Consider the following 18,148-nt stretch of genomic DNA (forward strand, 5'->3'; position numbering starts at 1 on the left):
CTTTTGTATGCCAGACTGAGGAAAATGGAGGAACAACACCTCATCTTCCAATTGGGCATCCTCCAACCAGATGGCATTAATATCAACTTCTCTGGCTTTCATTAAAACATCCGCCCCCACCCCCACCTTCCCCATCTCTGTCTCTCCATTCCATCTTCTTTCGAACAAACATGATACATTCTTACCTCTCCCTTATCATATCCAATTAACACCTTTTATTGGTCTGGATTCCTCCCACATTGTGTGAATTCTGAGGCTTGCTGAGATTTCCTGCTTCTGGCTTATTCTGCTTACTCCTTTAAAGGCTCAGGCCCAAAACATCAGCAATATATCTTTGTCTCCTTTGGGCACTGAAAAGATCAACTGAGTCCTCCAGCATTTTGGTGTGTTTACTACAATCACAGCTTCTGCAGACTTTCATGTTTCACCCCAGGGTCATAACTGCCGATGATAGAGTGATGAGATTTGGGGGTATATTGCAAGGCTGGATTTGGAGGATTGCAGAGATTGCAGACCCCTAAGCTGGCTATAAGCCTTGGAGAGGAGTGTCACTCTGGAGGGGTTTCAACACAAAGGTGTCAAACCGAAGTGATGGGCTTGGACCTATCGTGCAGTGGTGAGCTATCTAAGAAGGAGGCACAGTGTGTTAAAGTATAACAGTGGATCAAACACAAGGAGGCAGTGTGCTCAAGCCCAGGTCTATCTCTGTTATCTGAGAGAGACTGGGTTTCAGCTGTGGGATATGCATTAGAAACCTAGCTCTGGCTATCAGTACTATGCGACCCGTCACTGGAAAGGCACTAATCTGTTAACAGCAAATCTGGAATGTGCTATACCATCCTTGCACCAGTACATTATTCCCATACCCTGGCCCCTAGAACTCTCCACCTCAATCTCTGGTGGTGGATGAAGAGGAATACGCAAACCCTGGGGTGGATGAAGGGCAATGCGCAAACTCTCATCTCCACCTTCCTCCCCACTGGTCCTGTCCCGAGGAAGAACCTTGTCTTTCTTACTCAGGGACCTCAAGACCACCCGTCTGCATCCTGATTCCAACACAGTGCTTCCCTACAGGAGCACCAGGTAAACCGCCACAATTCCCAGCTGACCTTCCTTCTCCTCTGCAATGGGAGGTGCTGCCAGCAGACACCATCTCTCACCACTCTAGGAGAGTGTGGAGGACAGGGATTGTGGACGTGCCCACCCCACGTCTGAACCAGCTGCAGATGAGATCCCTGGGACTTGCCCCTATTCCTTCCCCACTCCTCCCAGTTGCTAACTAATCCCTCCCCACTACTCATTCCCTTGATAAAGGGGCGTACCAACAATTAACATAAGGAACAGGAACAGAAGACAGCCATCTGGCCTGTCGAGACTGCCCCACCATTCAAAAAGATCATGGCTGATCTAGCCGTGGACTCAGCTTTGTTTCCTGACTACTCAAAAGTCTATCCATCTGTATCTTAAATATATTTAATGAGGTCGCCTCTACTGCTTCCTTGGGCAGAGAATTCCAGAGATTTACTACTCTCTGGGAAAAGCAGTTCCTCCTCATCTCCATCTAAAATCTACTCCTCCTTAATCTTGAGGCTCTGTCCACCAGTTCTAGTCTAACCTTCCGGTGGAAACAAACACAGAATGTCTGAACCAGCTGTGTTCTGCTTCTTGTGGGTCAGATGCGTGGAAGCTGCATCTACCCCCCCCCCCCACCACTCGCTAACTCTTCCCTCCCATCGTAACTTCGGCAGAAGGGCTGCGCCAATGAGGGAGGCCTAGCAGGGAACTCCCAGTGGGAGGGGGAGAGTACCTTGTTTGTTGAAGGGAGGAACGAGCTGATCCGGGGATTCAGAAGCCGATCCTTTCTGCCTCAAAGTGGCACGGAAGGTGGAGACAATGGGCGTGGCACCATAGTCCTTGCAGCACGTCTGCACCTGCCACATCGTGCGGAATATCAGGTTGTGGAAGAGCATCCTGGACTGCTGCATCCGGAGAGCACCAAATGCCAGCAAAGTGCCTCACACTCCAACTTGCTTTTGCTCTCTCTGAAGCACAAGAGGTGCCAACAAAATCCTCTCTCCTGCACCTCAGACCGAGCCCAAGTCTCTGTCTGCGCTGCCCATGTGTGCTCAAGGCTGTTTACCGAGTGTCTCTCATTCGGGGAGCGGCCTCACATGCCTGCTGGTTGCCCTACCCTGCTCTCTCTAACCCAGGGGAGCTTCTGCTAACAGTCTCTCCCGACCGTAACGGTTTCAATTACAGGATTCACAACAACAGCGGCAAATGGCACACCTGATCCGTTCCCCCCTGGGATGTATGCTAGTGGTTTAGCCATGCTGAGTTTAATCCCACCATAGGACCTGGGACCTTGAAGACATTTAGTCAATCCAGAATCAGAGATTCTGGATTGTTAAAAATCTGCCTGACTTCCCAATCGTCGTCAAGAACCATCTCATTAACTCCCTCCAGCCTCTGTGTCACTCCACACCAAGCAATGTGATTGACTCTTCAATCCTCGCTGAAATTGATCAGGGACACTAAGTTTAGCCTTGCCATCAATGCCCATAGTTCATGAATGAATCAAAAACAATATCATCAAATAGAAACCCTACATAGAACATTACAGCACAGCAGAGGCCATTCAGCCCACGATGTTGTGTCTACCCATATAAACCTACTCAACAATCTTACCTTTCCCTACCTCACAGCCTTGGCTCTCCATTCCCTGCATATTCATGTGTCGACCTGGAAGAATCTTCAACACTACTATTGTTCCAGACTCCACCACCACCCCCGACAATGCATTCCAGGCACCAACCACTCTCTGTCTACAAAACTTTCCTCCTGTCACCTTGTACAGATGTCCTCTGGTGTTTGCTATTCTTTCCTTAGTGTAAAGGTGCCACCTGTTCACCCTATTAATGCCTTTCCTAATCTTGTAGACCTCTATTAAGGCACCTTGCATGCCTTGCCCACATGGAACATAGTGCAGAAAAGGATTAGGCTCTCCATCCCACAGTAAGGTGATGTACAAAAGTGTGCAGATGCTCTGAATGTATTGAAGTGAATAGGAGGTCGGGTTGGAAGTTGGCAGCAAAGAGGATAAAGTCAACGAACTCATCATGGGTGCACAAAGCGGGCACCAAAGTCAAAATGTCTGCACAGTATCTGCATTAAACGTGGTGACAAATTAAACTTGATATCTGCTGCCTGAATGCCATCCATATCCCTCTGACCCCTTCATATTCACATGTCTATCAGGAAATCTCTTAAACATTACCACTTTATCTGTTTCCACCAGTTCCCCTGGCAGTCTGTTCCAGGCACCCACTATTCTCTGGATAAAAATATCTATCCAGCAATCTCTCATAAACTCCCCCTCCCCCCACCCCCCGACTACAAATGCCACCCTCCCGTGTGCACAACCTTGCCGTTAATTTCACAGGCTAGATAGATTTCATCGATTCCTTTGGCGTTACTAGTCCAAGAGGAGATCAGGGTGATTGCTGGAATCTATTCCAGTATTCACCCTCCCGAGGACAGAAATTCCTTGACTTCCCCACTGTAATACAGGCATCACACACAAACTAACAATCAACATGGATTTAATCACACTACAGTTCATTATCCCACCAACATTCTGCAGATTATGATGTATCCACATTCCATGCCCTGATTCACCTCACTGGTTTGTGGTTCCTGTGCAACCTAATGTCCGACCTAACCTCTCTGATTTATGAAACAAGCCACAATCAAATATCCTGCCAGAATTCACTTAAACCATAAAAAGGATGGACACAGGATGACACCTCCGCCAGCACTTCCTCAGGAGGCTGAGGAGGGTCAAGACTACTGCCCTCCATCTTGAGAACCTTTCACAGGAGAACAATTGAGAGTATCCTGTCCAGCTGCACCATTGTGTAGAATGGTAGCTGCAAAGCATCAGACCAGAAGTCTATACAGAGGATCATTAAAACAGCCGAGAGGATCACTGGGGTCTCCCTTTCCTCCACTGATGGCATTTGCCGGGAGAATTACTTAAATAGGGCTCATGGAATCATAGAAGACCCATTCCATCCAGCGCTCAGTATCTTCAACTCACAACCGTCAAGAAAAAAGAACGAGCATCAAAATCACCTCGGCTCTGTCCGCCGAAAGTGTGGATCTCCCAGTGGACACCCATTTCAATTCTCCATCCAGTTCCCTTGTTGACATGTCTGTCTATGGTCTCAGGTACTGCTCGACTGAAACCACCTGTAAATTGGAGGAACAACACCCCATCTTCCGACTTGGCACCCTCCAACTGGATGGAATTAAAATCGACTTCTCTGGCTTTCGTTAATAACCACTCCACCCCCCATCCCCTTCCCCTGTTGTCTCTCCATTCCCTATCTCCTTTCAAATAGACATGATAAATTCTGCCTAGTCCCTTATCATATCCAATTAACACCTTTTGTTGGTCTGGATTCCTCCCCCATTGTTTGAATTCTGAGTCTTTTTGACTTCTGCATTTTTCTTGAAGGGCTCAGGACTGAAACGTCGGAATATATCTTTGTCTCCTATAGATGCTGAAAAGACCGGCCGAGTTCCTCCGGCGTTTCAGTGTTTTTACTACAAACACAACGTCTGCAATCCATCGTGTTTCCATCAAGCTCAGGACTGCCAGGCTGGGGAATAGTTTCTTTCCACAGGCTGTGAGATTTGAACAGTATCCTGTAACCATGTAAATCATCCCAAAATACTTATCTACATTTATTTTGATTACTTATGTGATCTTTCTGGACTGTGCATTTGGTGTTTTAGTGCATGCACCATGTTCTGGAGAGATGCTGTTACGTCAGGTTGTATATGTAACCCTAACCCCAACCCTAACCCTTGAACTAACAAAACAGGTGGTGCTGCCAGAGATGCTGCTGATCCAGAGCTGGGAGAGTGGGAAGTGGAGGCACAGTGCTGCTTCATAGGGTTCAACTGCCCGGTCCAAGTGCAGGCCTTAAACAGCCTGTTAAAAGAGCTGGTGGTGTTTGTAAATAATTGCCTATGTTCGGCAATGGCTCAAGGGGTTGCAGATTCTGGGGGAGCAGTGGACCTGTGCAGGGCACCAGAAATGGGGAGAACATCGAGAAGAAGCAGAGGAGATGACCCTGTAGGTCGGAGACCACAGTAGTGGACCAGCGAGGGGCTCAGCAGCTAAAGCTGCTGGAGACTGACTCATGGGAACCAGGTGTCAAGAGGGTGCTGAGGGCAAGAAGGGCTCCCGAAGGGCCTCAGGCACTGAAGGCATCCTGATCACGTCAGACGTTTGGATCTGGAGTTCAGGTTGGATCCGTGCAGCTGCAGAAGCTGTGGGAGCGCTGGAGACGAATCCACGGACACCCAGTGTCTCTGAAGGGACTCTCTTTTCTCTTGCTATCAGGGGTGCCGGACAACACTAATGGCAATTCTTGGTCTGCCCTATACCATGTTTATTACATTTTTCATGTATTATTACGTGACAATAAAATGAACCTTGAACCTTACCAATCAAGAGTAAAACACGAAAGTCTGCAGACACCATGATTGAAGTAAAAACACAATGCTGGAAAAATTCAGCTGGTCGAACAATTTAATTTATTTAATACCTCCTGCCTGAGACCGAGCTCGTCCATGCCACTCTTCCCTCACCATTTTGTTCGGGCGCCTGCCTACATTTTGCTCATAGCTTGATGAAAAACTCAAGCACAAAATGTTGGTTATGTATCTTTCTTTGCCATCAAAAGAATATTACCTGCTGCGTTTCTTTTTTTTTGAACTTTTTTTTAACCATACCAACTAAGTTGTCAACCTAAGCTTGTCCCATTTCCTGCGTTTGGCCCATATCCATGCAAACCTTTCCTATCCATGTACCTGTGTAAATGTTTGATCAATTTTATAGTGTTCCAGCTCTGCCACTTCCTCTGACAGCTCATTCCATTAACCCACCACCCCCTGTGTTTGTAAATATTCGTGTTTAACCCTCTGTGTGAAGATGTGATGAGAATGTCAAAGTTTCTCACTCACGTTACTTGAGGCAAAGAGTAGAGGTATATTGATATGGAAGATGAGGAACCACACTTGGCACAAGACAACATCAAGGTAGAGTCATTAAGCACAAAAGAGGACCCTTTGCCCATTCCAACCAAAGCCCACATTGTTCTGTCTTTCCTATCCACATATGTGCCCCAAGTGCTTTTATTACACCTTGCCGCGACACATACTCTGGCGGCTGATACAACAGCCCCACCACCCAGAAAGAGGCAACATCTGGGGAGACATGTAGAGAGCTGTTGTGTTTATCAAGCTGAGGACACAGCTGCATTCCAGAAATAAGAGAAAGATGTTAACAAGCATGCTGATCCTGATCTCCCTGCCAGAGAGAGATATCCACTGATCCTGGACTCCCTGCCAGAGGGAGATATCCACGGATCCTGGACTCCCTGCCAGAGGGAGATATCCACTGATCCTGGGCTCCCTGCCAGAGGGAGATATCCACTGAAGCTGGACTCCCTGCCAGAGGGAGATATCCACTGATCCTGGGCTCCCTGCTGGAGGGAGATATCCATTGATCCTGGTCTCCCTGCCAGAGGGAGATATCCACTGATCCTGGATTCCTAACCAGAGGGAGATATCCATTGATCCTGGAATCCAAAGCGGAGGGAGATATCCACTGATCCTGGATTCCCAAGCGGAGGGAGATATTCACAGATCCTGGATTCCCAACAGGAGGGAGATTTTCACTGACCCTGGATTCCCAAGCGGAGGGAGATATCCACTGATCCTGGATTCCCAAGCGGAGGGAGATATCCACTGATCCTGGACTCGCTACTGGAGGGAGAAATCCACTGATCGTGAACTCACTACCAGAGGGAGATATCCACTGATCCTGGTCTCCCTACTGGAGAGAGATATCCTCTGATCCTGGACTCCCCACCAGAGGGAAATATCCACTGATCCTGGACTCGCTACTGAGGGAGATATCCACTGATCCTGGACTCCCCAGTTGGAGGAAGATATTCATTGATCCTGGACTCCCCAATCCTAACCCTAGCCCTAACCCTAAACCCACCCTAAACCTGCCCTATCCCTAACCCCAACCCTAAGGTACCCCTCAGTGGAAGAAACAACTTGACTCAAACCAGTTTCTCAAAACCTTTTGAACACCTCCATTAGGTCACTCCATAATCTGTGACGGAATTCAATGAGATAAATGAGTTTTTCAAATAAAACACAAACAGAACAACAACCACTTGCATTTGTGCGCACCTTCAGTGAGGTACAGCATTGGACACTGTTGTCAGATGAGACTATCACAAATGGGAATAACCAGAAGGGATAGAATTTCAAGGAAACTTAAAAGTGGAAAGGGGCAGAAGGGGCAAGGAGATTTAGGGAAGGAACCCTGGAGGTCGGATGAGGGTAAAGTTCTTTGTGGTGGAGTAACTAATCTATCATCAAGGAACGCTGAGCTCACAGTGGGATATATCACCGTGGAAATTTATGGAGGTATGAGGGTGGGAATTGGAAAATGAAAGTAAAGCATGTAGGTAAAAGATTCACTAATGTGCTCAAAGTTTCCACAAAGAGATTCAAGTTCACCACTGATTCATGGAATCTCTGACCCACAGCTGCTCCCCGGGGTAGTATTTGGAAAGAGTCTGTGGAACTTGTTGCTACACGCAGCTATGGAAACGAGGTCATTAGGTGCATTTAAGGCAAGGATTCACAGGTATTTGATTAGTCAGGGCATCAAGGCTGGGGAGTGGGGCTGAGTTGATAAGGATCAGATCTTCATTAAATGGCAGAACAGACCTGATGGGCTGATTGGCCTACTTCTGCTCTTATATTTTGTGATCTTGTGAAGAGGACAGAGAATCTCCAGAGTCTGCATCAGAACTCCTGTGTGAGGGGTGGGAGGTGGGCACCACTCTGCCAACGAATCCATCTGTGGCAGAATCTGCGCCTTCCATGTTGGGCTCATCAACACGGAACTGGAGTGGATCGAGTCATCCTGAGTCTTCAAGGATGGGCTTTGTGAGGAGGAGGAGGACGAAAGCTGAATGGAACACAGGCAGAAGGGGAGGAGAGGAGCGGAAATGTACAGAGAGTGAGAAGGGACAGGTCTATTGGAAAAGACAAAACAAGCTAAAGGAAACTATATTACCTGCACTGTCGAAAGATGGGAGAGGGCTGGCTGTGGACCCTGCAGCTCTCGGTTTCAATGAAAAACGGCCTTTGGAACCTAAAGAAGTGGTCTGGAACATTTCACAACACATCTGGACTTCAGCAAAGACCCTAATTAGCATCTCGTACATAAACATGTTACCTATCATTTGACTGGCTGTCAAGAATCTCCCAATAAATGAAGAAATTTTGAGTACCTTTCCTACATGCACTTAAACACTCTCATCGAGTGTTCCTGGCTCTCCCTCTCTCTCTCTCTGTGATGCTGGTTTGGGAGTGTGTGAGAGTGTTTGTTCCTATTTACTGGAACTGGTGCTGACTGGGGAATATCGTTACCCAGACTCCTGCTGCTCTCACACCCTGTCTCACCTGTTGTCATGAGCCCATGGGACCTTCCTTACCCTCTCCTATATAGTAAACCTGGAGCTACTGAGGAGTACAATAAGACTCTGGCTGCAACTGATTGCAGGCTGTACACACAACATAGAAGGAGCCCAATCATCCCTTCGTGCCAGCTCACACTACAATCCCATTCCCCCCACCAATTTCATTGTTTACTGTCATATGTACTGAGAAACAGTGAAAGGATTTGTTTTGTGTGCTATCCAGACAAGTCAATGGGTGGTTCAATAATAAAACAAAAGTGCAGCATGTAGTATTACAGTAGGTCACAGAGTGCAGGGTGACACTTGAAAGTCTGTAAATGCTGTGATTGTCATAAAAACACAGAAATGCTGGAGGAACTCAGCAAGTCTCACATTACTGATATTTTGGCCCTGAGCCCTTCCTCAAGGTGTTACAGTGAGGCACTGAGTGCAGGGTTCAGTTTTACAGTGAGTGACAGAGTGCAGTGTGCAGTGTTACAGTCACAGAGAGCAGGTGTGGTGTTAGAGTGAATCACAGAATGCAACGAGCAGTGTTACAGTGAGTCAAGGAGTGCAGTGTGCAGTGAGTCACAAAGAGCAGGGTGCCGTGATACAGTGAATCACAGAGTACAGGGTGCAGCGTTACAGTGAGTCACAGTGTGCAGGGTGTGGTGTTACAGTAGGCGCTTTCAAAATGCCTTGTAAAATGGGTTTAACAGGGCATTTTGCCCATTTAGCACCCCACTCACAAGGCAGATTGAAAGGATCCGACCCGAGCGTGCTCCTAAATCAACTGGGTCCCTGCCCATCCTTGGAGGTATCAGGGAACCCAGTTAAACTTCCACTGGCGACTTGAAAATGAAAATGGTTGACCCGGTTACTCCAGTGACATCAGCGCTTGCGTGCGTGTGTCACTAGGTAGCATGGTGGTGCCAAGTTCAAATGTAGATAAGGAACTCAGCAATGGAGATAAGGAAAGGGGATATTATAACATGGTTTAAACGTGCTTCCCAGGAAGAGTTAAAATCTTTTACTTCACTTCATCTGGTGAGTCCATGATGCGTCACTCACCGTGTCATCACGGGGGCAGGATCCCCTTTAAATCGCCAGCTTGGCGATTTAATAGAGCGATCCCCCTGCGATCCCCCTGGGTCTCAGGAGGGCTACCCAGGTGCAGCAGTTTAAAAGCACCTAGTGAGTCACAGAGTGCAGGGTGTCACCTTCAGGGTTTTTACATAGAAAAGCCCATTTATTTCCAGCTCGCATTGTGTGTAAAAGGTGAAAGCTGAAAAGGCAGACCGTGCAGTCCTTTTGTATAGCTGAGATTCGCAAGCCGGCTTTCCATAGCAAAAGGGGTAGGGTGTTAGTGCAGCCTCCACTGTGATGTGGAATATATGCGCTGGGAAGTAAAAGCGTCCTATGCGCAATAATGGCGACCGAACAGCAGGTATGAGCAGTCTTAGAATTCAAGCTAATCTTCTGCGCACTGTAATCTCCTTTTTCGCAGATGGGTACTTTAAACCATGCTCTTCTGTTGCCGGCTGATGATGTCACGTGACATCATCAGCTGTTCCCCCCCCCCCCCCCATTTTGAGCTGCTTCCAGCAGTAATCTTTTTACATAGGAGGTGGAGTGACTTCGCTCCACCTCTGATACTATCATCCTTGGTGGAGGAAACCCGAATCTAAAACTCTGCTGCCTGTACATGATCCACAACCCTCCATTCCTTCATATGTCCATAGAGAAACCTCTGAAACTTGACTATTGATTCTGTTTTTGCCTCTTTGAATGGAAGAGCACAACTGTGGAGCTTGGATAGTTGGTAAACCAGCTGCAATAACAGAATCGCGGTTCCCCATGTCCTCCCAGCCTTTGGGACTGCTCAACATCATTACAACAGCACTGAGGGTCTTTGTTTACAAATTTCTTAGGGGGAATCTGTTACCATAAAACAATACAGCACAGAAACAGGCCCTTTGGCTCTTCTAGTCCATGCCAAACTATTATTTTGCCTAGTCCCACTGACCTGTACCCTGACCATACCCCTACAATCCATGAACCTGTCCAAATTCTTCTTAAAAATTCAAAGTGAGCCTGCATTCATCTCTTCAACTGGAAGCTCGTTCCACTCCCCACCACTCTGTGAAGAAGTTTCCCCCAATGTTCCCTCTAAAATCCCTTCCTCAGTGAAAAAAAAGCCAACCTAAATTTATTCTGTCTAGAGCCCTCATAATTTTGAATATCAAATCTCCCCTCACCTTCCTTGGGGATTAAGGTGAGGGGAGGGGAAATTTAAGGGAGACGTATGGGTGAAATATTATTACACAGAGTGCAACAAGTGTCAAGGGTAGTGGTGGAAGCAAGTACCATAGTAGTGTTTAAGAGTCTTCTACATACACATGGATATGCAGGAATATGGGTCATGTATTGGCAGAAGAGATTTAGTTTCATTTGGCATCATGTGCAGCACAGACATTGCGGGCCAAAGGGCCTGTTTCTGTGCTGACTTTCTATAAAGAGTCCCTGCCTCCCTCTGCACTGAGTGTGTGGCAGTTATGTATTGGCCTGCGCTGGCAGATTGCAGACCTTGATCCCAAGCCACTTCCAGTGAATCTTTCACCGGTGAGCAAAGCCACACAATCGTGCTGGAGAAACTCAGCAGGTCACACGGCATCCAGAAGAAGGAAAAATTAACTGTTTCCTAAGTCAGGAATCACGGAAAACGAGGAGATGCAATAAATAGTTGGGGGAAAGGGTTAGCACAGGCATGAAGGTGGCAAGTGGACAGCATCAAGTTAACCCCCTCCCCAGTCTCTCTCTCTTCCCTACCCCCCGCCCCATTCCAGCTTCCCTTCTCCCATCAGAGCTGCCCTCCGCCCTCTCCCCGTCACTTTCTCGAGAGCAGCTCCCACTGCCCCCTCGGCCGGCAGCAGCTTCTCGCTGCCGGTTGGAGCTCCTGTTCCTGCCCAGCGAATGGCCGGGATACGCGGGTGGGGTGGGAGAAAACACTGCCCCCCCCCTTGCCGCCCCGTGCTCGTCCTGGGGGGGAGCAGTTCTTCCCTCCCCTGTCTGAACGCACCACGCACGGCTCTGTGAAGGAATGCCAGGGGAACAGTCGGACAGACAGCGTCAATACACAGAGATGCTGGAGAAACTCAGCAGGTCACAGAAGGCAAAGGGATGGAACTGGCGTTGGGGACCCCAACCCTTCCTGTTCCCTGGCGACGGGGGAAACAGTGCTGAACTGCTCGCGGAAGAACCACTGCCCGGGTACACTGTGATATACCGACACGCTTGAAGGGGCATCCTTTTTATTCTTGCGCTAAATGTAACTGCGAACATTTGTCATTAATTATCTATTTCCCTCCCGAGGTCATTCATCCCACTGCAGGTGAGGTGCCTCGGGTACCTGCGTGGCTACAACAGGTGGGAATCACGGTGCATCTCATGGGAAGGACAGCAAACCAACGTGGCCACCAGCGGCGGTCGCACAGCATTTACCTGTCTGGTGAGCAACCGACTCCGCTTGGAGCTCGGTCTTGGGCCTGACCACGGTGCCCCTGATAATGGGGCCCAGCTCCCGATTGGAGATGATGGGCTGGACGTGGAAGAGACGACAGCACATCTGCAGCGTAGTGAACAGGTGCCCCAGCTCGACAAACAGAAGCAGCATTGTCCCCCTGGCCGACTGGGTGTCTGGATCAGAGAGCACACAATCCTCTTGACCCTTTCCCCTTCTCTCTGTCCGCCTCTCCCCCCCTCCCTCCCTCCCTCCCTCTCTCCCTCCCTCCCTCTCTCCCTCCCTCTCTCCCTCCCTCTCTCCCTCCCTCTCTCCCTCCCTCTCTCCCTCTCTCTCTCTCTCCCTCCCTTTCTCTCCCCCTCCCTTTCTCTCCCCCTCTCTAACTTTCTTGTCCTTGCCCCTCTTCTCTCTCTCTCTCTCCTCTCCCTCCCTCTCTGTTACTCTCTCCTTTTCTCTCTCCCTCTCACACACCTGACGTCACAAACCGCAGGCAGCATTTCTCCCATGGAAAGTGCATCTGCACAATTAACACAGGACGGCTGCCTCTGTGGATCTTGAGTTAACTTTTCCCCACGTATTTGTTTCCACCAGCCCAGGCACCCACTACTTTGTGTGTAAAATATTCTTGTCCTGCATCCCTCCCTTAGACTTCCTCTGCTGTCACTTCTTTGAGGTCTTCTAGTGGGTGACACTGGGGAAATTATTCTGCCTGTCAACTCTATTAATGCCACTTATCATCGACCAATTTTGCCTCAGAAGAAACAACTACCAACCCTCCTTTGTGGCTGGGGAGATTGAATCTTCTACACACCCATTGGGGGGGTTCACATTTTTTTGTGTCATCTGACCAACCAAGTCGATGTAATTTAAATTGGTTTCCTTGTTGGACTTTACGCTACACTGTTTTGTATGCTACACCTCCAAAAGGATCAGTTAAGGTCTTGCCCTCCCTCTGCTGCTGAAGGCAGAAGAAGTGGGACTCTAAACATTAAACATCTGCCAACTCTGCCTCTCTCTCTCTCTTCCCTTTTCCCTGTCTCCTTTCACAAAGCCAAAACCAGTTCACATCTCTCCTCTTCTCCTATCCACTTCACACCTTTTGTTGTTCCCCCTACCAGTCTTCAGTCTTTATTCTGATGCCTTCCTGTTCTTTGCTTATACCTTGAAGAAGGGCTCAGACCTCAAACGAAAGTGATATAGTTTTACCTCCTGTGGACGCTGTGAGACTGGCTGAGTTCCTCTAGCATTTCTGTATGTTTTAACTACAGTTACAGCGTCTACAGACTTTCGTGCTTCACTCAAAATATTAACTTTGATCTTCCTGTGCGGAAGTTCGCCACAACATACCTCCACTGTGTCCCACACCAGAATGCTATTACTTTTGAGCATTCAGAGATCAACAAGTGACATGAGCTATTTCACATCATTCTTCAAGCTTTACAGTCAGTGACCTTGCCAAAGTCTTATCCTAGATCCCAACTCAACTGGCTTCCCCATCAGTCCCCCAAAGAGTTGGCAATTCTCTTGCTCAGCCTTAAGCAAGACCTCCTCAGCTCTCTGGGGGAGGTCCACAGCTTTCCGGAAATGAATCCCTCCTGCTCCCTCTCTCAATATAAAAAAAAGCCTGCAAATGTGGACACTAAAGCCCACACCATTCCCCATCCCCAACCCCTCCTCCTTTCCAATTCTTCCCCCACCTTGTCCCTCCCCTACCACCCACCAGCCTTTCCCTTTAGCCCCACTCCATCCCTTCCTCCAGCCCCATCCCTTTCCCCAGCCACCTTCCTTCCTCCACCGCCACCCCTTCCCTCCACCTCCCACCCCCTCCCCTCCCTTCCTCCAGCTCCCACCCCTTCTCTTTCCCCACGCCATCCCCTTCCTCCCTTCCTTCATCTACCCCCACTTCTTCCCTTTCCCCACCCACCATCATCGCTTTTTCTCCATCCATTCCCTTTTCCAACCCCCACATCTTCCCTTTCCAAGCTCCTACCCCACCCCTTCCCTCCCCCACCCCATCTCTTTCCCTTCCTTCTCCCACCTCTGCCTCTTCCCTTTCCCTGGCACCACTCCCTTCCCTTCCCTACCCCACCCCCTTCCCTTCCCCCAGCCTCAAACCTTTTCCCTTCCTTCCCTCCCCAACCCCCCCACCCTTTCCCTTCCTTCCTCCAGTCCCCACCCCTTCCCTTCCTTCCCCACCCCCCATTCCCTTCCCACCCCTTCCCTTCCTCCCCCAGCCCCACCTCTTCCCTTCCATTCTCCTATCAGAGAGCATCTTTCTCAGTCCCCTGCCCCATCACCTCTCAGCTCCTTTCTTTCCTTCCCCCTTCCATCTGTATGTTTCAAATCAAAGACCTTTGCCTGTACTCTGTTGAGGTCTCCTCCACCTGAGACATCCACGCTGTCTCTCTTCCCACTGACATGGCCCAGATGAGACTGTATTCCAACTGCAGAACCCTCAAACTTAGCTAACAACTCTCACACCCTCTTGGTTTATCCCTCTCACAACATGACACCTCATATAACTTTCCACAACACTGAAAGAGCTAGCTCACAGTGGGGCAATCTACCAGTTCATCCCCCCCCATTTTAATTTTCTGTACCCATTCCCTCACATATTTACCCACCCACCAACTTGGTCATATCTCTTCTGTCACTTTCCCTGAGCATACCGCCTTAACCAGAATTATTGATCTTGGCTGTGACAATCCCCAGTGTGAGTCTCTACACATGGAGCGAGACTCAGTGGAAAACATCCCCATCAATCCAAGCCTTCACGGCCAGAAACAGAACAGCAGCCAACATCACAGCAAGCCACAGGGATTCTGGGCTGTTACCTGTTGAGTGAAAAGGAGCCTCCGTGCTGAACTTAGTCTTTGCTTTTGGAACGATACTTTTGATATTCTGCCCAAGTTCATGATTGGAAAGAATCGGTCTTGAGTTAAACAGAAGACAGCACATCTGCAACTCCCTGAACAAGGCGGCCATATGTAGATAAAGCAGGATCATTGTCCCCCCCTCCCAACTCGTGCAGGTGGAGAAACTTTCTCAAACCAATTCCTCCCAACTCAGAGAAAGCCAAGCAGCCTGTATGTCCCAGCAACCTCTGTGCACGAGCAAGTGAGTTTGATCCTCTGAACTGCATCTGCCTCCGAGTGCGTGGATCTGTGACCAGCCTCGGCAGAACTCTCTTGCCTCTTTCCATCTCTCTCTCCTTCTCTCTTTCCCACACCTGCCATCATGCACCCCAGGAGAGGTTCATTCTTCCAGAGCAGGTGCAGCTGTGAAGTAAACACTGATCTGGTGCAATAGGTTTACGAATAACTTCTGAATAACATTTTGAGGTCTAATTAAGTTTCACCCACACACCACTGTAGGCTAGCTTGGGATCAAATGTTAAAGAAAGTCTTGTCTAACCTCTTAAAGAAGTATCGATCACACAGAACAAGAATACAATACCCTCTTTGAACCCAGTCAACATTTTGTACTCAGCTGACAACCTAAGAAGATCATCGAATCATTTATTTAACTATTGTATGTTGCACCTTGCTGTGGACAAATTAGATTCTGCAATCAGTTCTGCTTAGCAGTTAGCACAGCGCCAGCGATCAGAGCCAGGGTTCAAATCCCATGCTGTTTGTAGGGAGTTTGTATGTTTTCCCCATGTCCACATGGATTGTCTCCCGGGGCTCTGGTTTCCTCCCAATGTTTGAAATGATTTGGGTGGAATTGGGCAACACGGGCTCATGGGCTGAAATGGCCTGTTACCATGCTGCATGTCTAAATTTTAAAATTAAATTCCCCTGTTGCAGGCAAGGCGGGGGTTTAGCCCTAGAGCTGATGAGGAGAGAGGGATTTCAATTTCTTTCAAAGTTTGCAGATCATTTCGGAAGGACCTCAGTAAGCTGGAAGGAGTGCAGGGGAGGTTGCCAGAACTGGAGGGATGGAGTTATAAGGAGAGGTTGGATGGCTAGATATTCATTCCCTGGAGCGGAGGAGGCTGAAAGATAACCTGATAAAGAGTCACCCTGCAAAGGTAAAGAGGGGCATGGAGTGTGTATGTTTCCAGTGTATTTCCCAAAATAGATATCCCCAAATTAGAGGGCATGGATTTGAGATGAGATGGGGAAGATTTAAGAGGGAACTGAAGGGCAACTTTTTCACTCAATAAACCTCTGCCCTCTCGTTCTTAGCATCATCTACCCTGAGGAAAAAGACTTTGAGCATTCACTTTTAAATTTAAATTTAGACATACAGCACAATAACAGGCTCTTTCAGCCCACAAGCCCATGCTGCCCAATTACACCCAATTGGCTTACAACCACAGTAGGTTTTGAACAGAGGGAAGAAACTGGAGCACCTGGAGGAAACCCACGCAGATCTAGGGAGAACTCCTTACAGACAGTGACAGATTTGAACCCGGGTCACTGGTGCTGTAACAGCATTCCATTAACTACTAAACCAGTGGTTCTCAACCTTTTTCTTTCCACTCACATTCCACCTTAAGTATTCCCTATGCCATAGGTGCCCTGTGATTTGTAACAAGCTTAAAAGACAGTTTCTTCCTTGCAGCTATCAGGCTTCTGAATGAACCCCATCACAGTACTCTCATGCAACACTCAGATGTGCTGGAGAAACTCAGCAGGTCACATAGCATCCATAGGAAGTAAAGGGTGACCAGCATTTGGGGGCTGGGCCTATAAGGGTCCTCATGCTTGGTGCTGACAGAGCTTTCTCATTGTAACCCTGTAACTATGTTCTTGCCTTGGTACTTGCACAGCCTTATGAATATTTGAGTTGACTTGTGAGGCTGTTGCAAAAGGATTCTTCTCTCGATATTAACTATAATGTGATGATAAACGATTTCAACAGGCTCTGAAAGATCACCCCCTAAGCCTTTCATGGTTCTCACTTCTTTTAAACTCTAGACAAGTCCGTTTTCCTAACCTTGCCTCACACAAAGCAAAGCCTTGCCACTCCAGGAGCCAGTCTGGTGAAGGTTTGTTGTGTCCCCTCAACCACAAGACCTCCTTGGCCCTCAGGCAGGCAGACTGGACCCAAAGATAACATTAGGATCCAGATCATGAGAAGAAGAAAGCATTACTCTTGTCATGGTTCGGTTAGCATAGCAGTTAGTGCAACGCTGTTACAGCGCCAACAACCGGGATTCGAATCCAGCACTGTCTGTAAGGATCTTTTATGTTCTCCTCATGTCTGTATGGGCTTTCCCTGCAAGCACCAGTTTCCTCCCACCGTTCAAAACATATGGGGTTGTAGGTCAATCAGGTGTCATTGGGAGGCACGGTTTGTGGACCGAAATGCCTGTTACCATGCTGTATGTCTATATTTTAAAAATTAAAATTTAATTTTATCATCAAACTCACCTGCAAAGACCAGCATTCTCTTTTTCCCCATTAGGTAGCAATACCAATGATGGCCTTACCAGATCTTACTGAACACCAATTCCTTTTTAACTTTTCACAATTAAACATAACACTCCAAATTCAATGTTTGCCAAAGTAGATAATCTCACTTTTTTTCCATGTTATTTCCCACCTCACCCATCCACCCAACCTGTCTACTCCATGTTATTTCCCACCTCACCCATCCACCCAACCTGTCTACTCCGTTATTTCCCACCTCACCCATCCACCCAACCTGTCTACTCCGTTATTTCCCACCTCACCCATCCACCCAACCTGTCTACTCCATGTTATTTCCCACCTCACCCATCCACACAACCTGTCTACTCCGTTATTTCCCACCTCACCCATCCATCCAACCTGTCTACTCCATGTTATTTCCCACCTCACCCATCCACCCAACCTGTCTACTCCATGTTATTTCCCACCTCACCCATCCACCCAACCTGTCTACTCCATGTTATTTCCCACCTCACCCATCCACCCAACCTGTCTACTCCATTATTTCCCACCTCACCCATCCATCCAACCTGTCTACTCCATGTTATTTCCCACCTCACCCATCCACCCAACCTGTCTACTCCATGTTATTTCCCACCTCACCCATCCACCCAACCTGTCTACTCCATGTTATTTCCCACCTCACC

At 48.2% G+C, this 18,148-nt stretch overlaps 1 protein-coding gene across 8 annotated transcripts in view; it reads right to left on the reverse strand.

The window, feature by feature from the left end:
• Positions 1 to 18,148, reverse strand: part of robo2 (roundabout, axon guidance receptor, homolog 2 (Drosophila)) — a 1,057,280-nt gene that overhangs the window by 754,384 nt on the left and 284,748 nt on the right. For 7 of the 8 annotated variants that reach the window (XM_069889099.1, XM_069889096.1, XM_069889092.1 and 4 more), the window contains exon 1: positions 3,424 to 3,572. The exons of the other annotated variant lie outside the window; for it this stretch is intronic. The gene's annotated coding sequence lies outside the window, so the exon portion shown is untranslated. Of the gene's footprint in view, positions 1 to 3,423; positions 3,573 to 18,148 lie in introns of those variants that run through there. 8 annotated transcript variants of the gene reach the window in all.

This window comes from Narcine bancroftii, chromosome 7 (assembly GCF_036971445.1).
Source record: "Narcine bancroftii isolate sNarBan1 chromosome 7, sNarBan1.hap1, whole genome shotgun sequence".
Taxonomy (NCBI): domain Eukaryota; kingdom Metazoa; phylum Chordata; class Chondrichthyes; order Torpediniformes; family Narcinidae; genus Narcine; species Narcine bancroftii.